The sequence below is a fragment of the Amblyomma americanum genome, chromosome 11 (assembly GCF_052857255.1).
Source record: "Amblyomma americanum isolate KBUSLIRL-KWMA chromosome 11, ASM5285725v1, whole genome shotgun sequence".
Classification (NCBI taxonomy): Eukaryota; Metazoa; Arthropoda; class Arachnida; order Ixodida; family Ixodidae; genus Amblyomma; species Amblyomma americanum.
Window position 1 is genome coordinate 93563107 of NC_135507.1, and position 7180 is coordinate 93570286.

The following is a 7180-nucleotide window of genomic DNA, read 5'->3' on the forward strand; positions in this document are numbered from 1 at the left end:
CGCCACAGATCCCAATGGATGGGAGAGAGCGAGCATAAATATTATTGGGAAATCAGCGTTCGCGTGCCGAGAAAACTGGGATTGGTGAAGACGGTCGTGGCGTTACAACCGCATCACCTCACAATGGTAAGTAAAACACGCATAATGATAATGATGATGTCACTACAGAATTTCTAGGTGGTGTACAGGGTTGTTACGTCAATTAGCCACCATTAAGTGTAATGCGCCTGAAGAAAGAAAAGCAACTGTGCTGCAAAGAAAATCGGTCCAGCCGAGACTCAAACCGCTGCCCATTAAGTCGTGAGCCGGAACGCTATGTCTCGGCCACTGAACTTTTTTGTGTCTGTGGATGCATGGGCAGCCTTTCAGTAGCAAGCGTAGCTTTTTCACTGGGTCAGTGGAAACATCCTTCGCGCTGTGAGTAGGCGGTTTGGTTCACAATGACCGCAGCGGTGGCATAGTCGTTTGAGCATCCGCCTCGCGTGCAGGAGGTGCGGGGCTCGATCCCCAGTGCCACTGGGTACCCACCGGTGATACAATGGGTACAAGTTTTCCCCTGCTTGTTGCCCGACTTAAACAGGGTGAAAGCTTGGGAAATGGGTCTTTGACCCCACCTTGAGTAGAAGAATCAACCTTGCGCCATGGCGCTCTTTGGCCACAGATGCCCTTGCGCTATAAAAATTCACTATCATCATCGGCTTGGTTCACCTACAAACTGAGGCAGTCATGCGCCTTTCTTTTTCTCAGAACCAGTCGATGGTTTAGACTCCGTTGATTCTGAGCAAAGGTAAAGGCGCATAGCTTCCTCCCTGGGTCAGTGGACACCTCAATCGCGCTTTCGGCACCTAGCGGGGGTGCCTTCCTGGAGAAAACTGTTATTTCGCACAATATTTCGTACTGAGCAATGCAATACTGCCAGCCGTTTCTTCTTGTTGCCTTCAGAGTCCTGTGCATTTAATGCGATACAAGTCAGGCGGTTATTTACAAAACTCCAGCACTCTTAGCTCGCGGTGAACAATCTTTTTCAGTTGTGTTAGATGTCGAAACAACGCTATTTCATCATCGTAGTCTCTGCCCTTCATCACGTCATTGATTTTTAAACGTTTCTTCGCCTTGCATAAATAGGAGCCTATGAAAAATTAAAATAAAAATTTAAAAGAGGAAAACAAACTAATGATAAATAAATAATTAAGCAAAGCCGGAGGAGGAGGAGGAAAGGCAGGGAGGTTAACCACACGAATAGCCGGTTTGAAAGGGGTGAGGGGAGAAAAAGATGAAGGAGAAAAGACAGTTGCATGAAATTAAAGTCACTATGTAAAGTCACGGCGTTCAATAAACTCACGCCAATTGCCCGGGCCACAACTCTTCAAAAAGCGGAACAGTGCCTTAGACGCCTTCACCGCCGATGACCACCGCGGCCAGCAGCCGAGAATCTTCGTTTCCGTCAGTAGGCGCAGGTCGATATGCTCCAGTGCACGGCAGAGAGACTGTGTTTCGGTGTGGTAGGCAGAGTATTAACAAAGAATGTGGGCTATAGTCTCATCACACCCGCAGATAACACATGCAGGGCTGTCAGTCATACCTATTAAAGAGTAGTAGTGCTTGGTGAAAGCTACACCAAGCCACAGGCGACACAACAAAGTTTCTTCGATCAGATCGTGGAAGGCCGGATGGAAGCCGAAGCTTCAAATCTGGGTCTAAGGTTTTTAAACACGAATGCGAGAATTGGCCTGAATTCCACGCAGCAAGCGTGATGTCCCGCGACAGTGGTCTAAGCCTACCCGCTGCGTCGGCTCTCGAGATGGGGGTGGACACGCAATGGCCGTAATGGTGGGCAGTTTGCGCGGCCTCGTCCGCGTGGTGGTTGCCTGCGATGCCGATGCGTCCTGGCAGCCGTTGGTAAGCAATATCATGCCCTTTGTTGCTGGCTGTGTGGTTGAGCTCTCGGATTTCGGCGACAAGTTGTTCATGGGACCCATGACGAAGAGCAGATTGTAACGCTTGGAGGGCTGCCTTTGAATCAGTGAAAACAGACCATTGCTGGAGTGTTTCTTCATTGATGTGTTCAATGGCGACACGAATAGCAGTAAGTTCTGCGTCAGTCGAAGTCCGGTGTGATGTTTTCACTTTCTTAACTATGGTCCTTACGGGGATGACTACGGAGCCCGAGCAACTGGAAGGGGTCACTGAGTCATCGGTGTATACGTGCAGTCGGTGTCCGTGTTTCTCATGCAAATATTCTAGAGTTGTCTGTTTTAGTGCAGCCGTCGATAAATCAGCCTTCTTTTTGATGCCCGGTATGGAAAGAAGCACACGAGGTTGGTGCAGACTTCATAATGGAGAAGACGGTCTGGAGGCTGGTGTAAATTGGGTTGGTAGGAAGTCGCAATGGGCATCAATAATTTTCGCAAACGATGTACTTGGCCGGTTAGCTGGAAGACTGGCAAGATGGTGCGTGGGAATCCGAGAGAGGTGACGAATATGCGCTCTCAAGGCTTCGTTTGTGACATAGGCAGTCACTGGATTCTCCTGAGCGATGAGTACTGTTGCGGCTGTAGAGGCGCATTTTGGCAGTCCTAGGCACGTCCGAAGAGCTTGAGACTGAACATTTTGTAGGCACCGTATGTTCGTTTTCCTCAAGTTTCCTAGTGCAGGGATACTGTACCGAATGAATCCTATGAATAATGCGGTGTACAGCTGGAGCATCGAGTGCACTGATGCTCCCCACGACTTCCCTCCGAGAAAGGATAGAACGTGAACGATCGATGTCAGTCGCCTTTTCATGTACGAGACATGTGGGCTCCATGTTAGATTACGATCGATGATTTCTCCTAGGAAACTATGGCTTCTTGCATAGGGTATTGTTGGCCCAGTTATGCCTACGGGGTAATGGGACATGTCCTTGCGCGTAAAGGCAACAACGGAACATTTTTCAGTAGAAATCTCCAGGCCTTGCAGGCGGAGGTAGGCCTCAAGAATGCTTGCCGCCTTTTGAAGCCTTGCTCGAACTTGTGGTCGCGTAACTCCTGATGCCCAGATACAAATATCGTCTGCATAGACTGAGACTCTCACCGACTGTGGTAGTACATCGACAACACCGACAAGCGCAAGACTGAAAAGCATTGGGCTGAGTACTCCACCCTGTGGGACCCCATGGGAAGTGTAATGTGAAGATGTTGGTCCGTCCTCAGTCTGCATAAATAGTGATCGGCTGGACAGATAACTGCGTATCCAGCAGAACATGCGACCACCAAGTTCTGCAGCTTCCAGAGAGCCCAAAATAGCTTGATGAGTGACGTTATCATACGTCACGTTATCATACGCCCCTTTAACATCCAGAAACAACGCCGCAGTCAAGCGCTTCAGATGCTTCTGATCTTGAACTGATGAAACCAGGTCAATCACGCTATCAGTAGAAGAACGTCCCCGCCGAAACCCGGACATTACATCTGGGTATATTTGATAGCGCTCCAGATACCACTCAATTCGTGTAAGCACCATCCTTTCCATGAGTTTGCCCACGCAACTAGCCAATGCGATTGGGCGGTACGATGCTAGGTCAAGCGGCGATTTTCCAGGTTTTAGGACTGGAACCAGACGACTTGATTTCCACACGTCCGAAACTGTACCCGCACACCATGATGAGTTGAAGTGGTCTAAAAGAGCACGTCGAGACTCCTGACCAAGGTTTCTAAGTTCAGAGTACGTTACTACATCGGGCCCCGGCGATGAAGACCGTCTGCAACCGGCCATGGCGGCGTCTAGTTCGTCTATGGAAAAAAGAAGGTTCATTCGTGAATCCCTAGATCTAGGCACTTCGCAGCAATTCAGATCTGTGGATTGCTTCCTGGGGCCTGCTATTCTTGCGCAAAAATCTTCACCAACCTACGCTTCGCTACGTCCTTGGTGAAGTGCGAGAGACTTGAATGGTTGAAGCTGCTGAGGAGATGTGCGCAAACTACGCCCCACACTCTAGATGCGTGAGAGAGGCTTTCGAGGATCCAGTGATTCACAGAATTCTTTCCAACGGTAAGCCTGCAAGATTTGAATTCTCCGCTGAATTTTCTTTTGTGTGCGCCTTGCATCCCTTAAGTCGTGCAGCGACTTTGTGCGCCTGTTTCTTCTCTCTGCTCTTCGTCGAAGTGATCGGAGGCGCTGCGGCTCCCATCGAAGTCTGTGAACTTTGGCATTGGAGTGAAGAAGCATCTCGCATGTTTCATAGATTCCTTGATGCGCTCTTCAATGCATGATGTAATGTCTCCTATGCAGGGTTCTTCCATAAAGGTTTTAAAAATAGACCAGTCTATTCGTTGCAAACGTTTGGCAGATCTGCATCCAGCGAGACCAGGAACAATATTATATGTGGAGATGTGGTCACTTCCATTCGTTTCCACGTCGACAAACCCCCGGACGCGTCTCGCAAGGCGCTGAGACACACACGCCAAGTTCAGACAACTGTTGTAAGACAGCCCGCGAATGCACGTTGGAGAACCGTCGTTAAGGCATTGTAGGTCGTGGTCAGATGCGAAACAGACAAGACTTCTTCCCTTCGAATTCATCCGGATGCCTCCCCACATGACGTGATGCGCATTAAAGTCACCAATGACGATCCAAGGTCCAGGTATTGTAGCCAACAAGTCCCTCAGTCTGTCGGCGCCAAACCCTGTCGCTGGAGATAAGTATGCGCCCACAAGCGTAAACGTCAGGGTGCGCCTTTTCACCGTTACACAGACGTACTGGTTATTGTCGTGAGGGGGAACCGTATGGTGCACGTAAGTAAGCTCCCTTCGAATGTAGATGATGGCCTTGCTATTTCTCCTGTGCGTGGAGGATGCAAACGCTTCATAGCCAGATATTCGGATGGGAGTTTGTAAATTGGGCTCACAAATCACAAGGAGTGGAAATATATGTCTATAGACGTATTCTCGAATGTCCAAAATGCGGGAATTGAGTCCACAGGAATTCTACTGGAAAATTGACGCTCCTCTGACTTGGCTTGCAAATGATAACGCTGGGAGAGCCATTGTGTCTGCTACTGGAAACCTGAAAGAACTGGATTTAGCGCGTCCAGTACCTGCAATGCATTCCGTGCTGCTGGCGAGTGAAAGCTAGACAGCATCACACGCATGGCGTTCATAAGAGACCTCAAGATGGCGAACACCTGCACTTCCTCACCTAGGTCTGGATCTCTGCCTTGGGCTCGTTCAGCTGTAGGCGTGGGACAGTGGGGGCGTGGTGCCTGCTCGGACACCAAGGTCGAGCGTGGCTTCGGCAATGGTGGCCATTTCACCTCTGAAGCACTCGTTCCGGCTTCACCAGTCACCGGGCTTACATACTCGGTGGAGGTAGAGGACAAGTGGTAGGAGCGATGGGGGCTTCCCTGCCGCTGTCGGCCTTTCGTCTAGTAGATCGTCGACGACGCGAACGACGCCGACACGCCGTAGCTGCGGCCTCTCTGTGCGTTGAATGGTCTCGCACCATGTGATTCAACACCGCCCGTTCTTTCTTCAGGCGAGGACAGGCTTGCGAAGAAGCGTCATGGGGGCCACGGCAGTTGGCGCACTTCAAGACAGTATCGCGGCAGCTGTCACCGCTATGTTCTTCAGAGCAGCGCGGGAACGCTATGGTGTTATTACAAACACCACTTAGATGCCCAATTTTCATGCACTTCCGACACTGAAGCGGCTTCGGGGCGAATGGGCGAACTGCATGTCGAAAGTGGCCAACCTTCACGTGCGATGGAATACAATCGTCCTTAAAAGCGAGCTTGACGCACCTTGACTTGCCGAGGCGCTGAACCTTGGTTATTTTGATGCTGTTCGTAGCTGGTTTAATGAGTATCGGCAGGTCGGAGTCAAGGATGTTCGCATCGATGTCGTAAATGGTAAGGAGGAAGTTGCCGAATGCGACTAGAGAAATTAAATTGATTGCGTACAAGACGTTCGTGCGGCCAATCATAGAGTACGCAAGTGCAGTGTGGAGTCCTCATCAAAAGGGTTTAAAACGGCAACTGGAAAGATTGCAAAGGATGTCAGCACGTTTTATATGCTCTAAATACCGCCGCACTGATTCAGTCACAGCAATGCTAAAAGAGTGTCAGTTAGAATCACTAGAAGTAAGAAGAACAAAGCAGAAATTGAAACTTTTTTTTCTGATAATGAATGATAAAGTCAAAGTTAATAAACATCACTATGTTACACCTCCCCTGAAGCGTTGCCCTCGGAAAAATCACAGTAAGGTATTACAACCTTCTATTACAAGTACTGATGTCTATCGCTACTCCTTTTTTCCCGATGCTGTAGAAATTTGGAATCAACTACCAAGTGACGTTGTGGACCAAACAGATGTAGAAAAATTTGTGATAGGTGTGAACGCGTTCCTGGAAGATTGCTGTGCAAATCTGTAATTCTGTGCATTTGAGTGTTTCTTTTTTTTTTTAGCGAAGAGAATTGCACTTGTGTCTATATATGTTTCCCTCCCTGTAATGACCCTCATGCTGAGGGTTAACAGTATGAATAAATAAATAAATAAAAAAAATGACGCCAGCGGTTGTGCCATTGTCTTGAAGAACAAGAGAGCGGACGAGGACGTCTCCGATCTTCTTGATGGTGGCTAGACTTTCCAAGGCGCTCCGCTCCGTTACATTGATGGCAAGGAGGTTCCTTAGGATGTTGATCCTGACGTCCTTGATCACCCCCTTGACTCGAGCATCGAGGAACACCGACGTAGCCTGTCTGTTCAGCGGGTTGACGTTGTCGGTGGGCAATTCAGGCGTAAACAGAACTGTATGCGCCGATGCACCACGCGTCGTGATGACGGTAGATGTGCTTGATGAGGATGAGTCCTCACTCTTACGAAGTCTTCTCTTGGCTTTCTTGCTCATCACTGGGACTAACCCGTCGTCCGCCGAAGAGTCCTCGCTTGTGGCTGAGTGCAGCACGGTGGCCTGGCTGCTTGCCTCGCTCGATTGGTAGAAGCGCTTCCTCTGGGCGGCTGCCGCCGACCCACCGGGTTCCAGAGGAGGCCTGACGTCCTCCATTTCCGTCGCCGTCACGAAGAGGGAGCGGTTCCTCCCTGTTTGTGGGAAAAAACGATAAATCTTCCGAGGCAAAGAGATAGCGTTCTGGTCTCTAAATAAGCAAAGAAGCAGAAGAAGCCTACAAAATCGGTAATAGTTCAC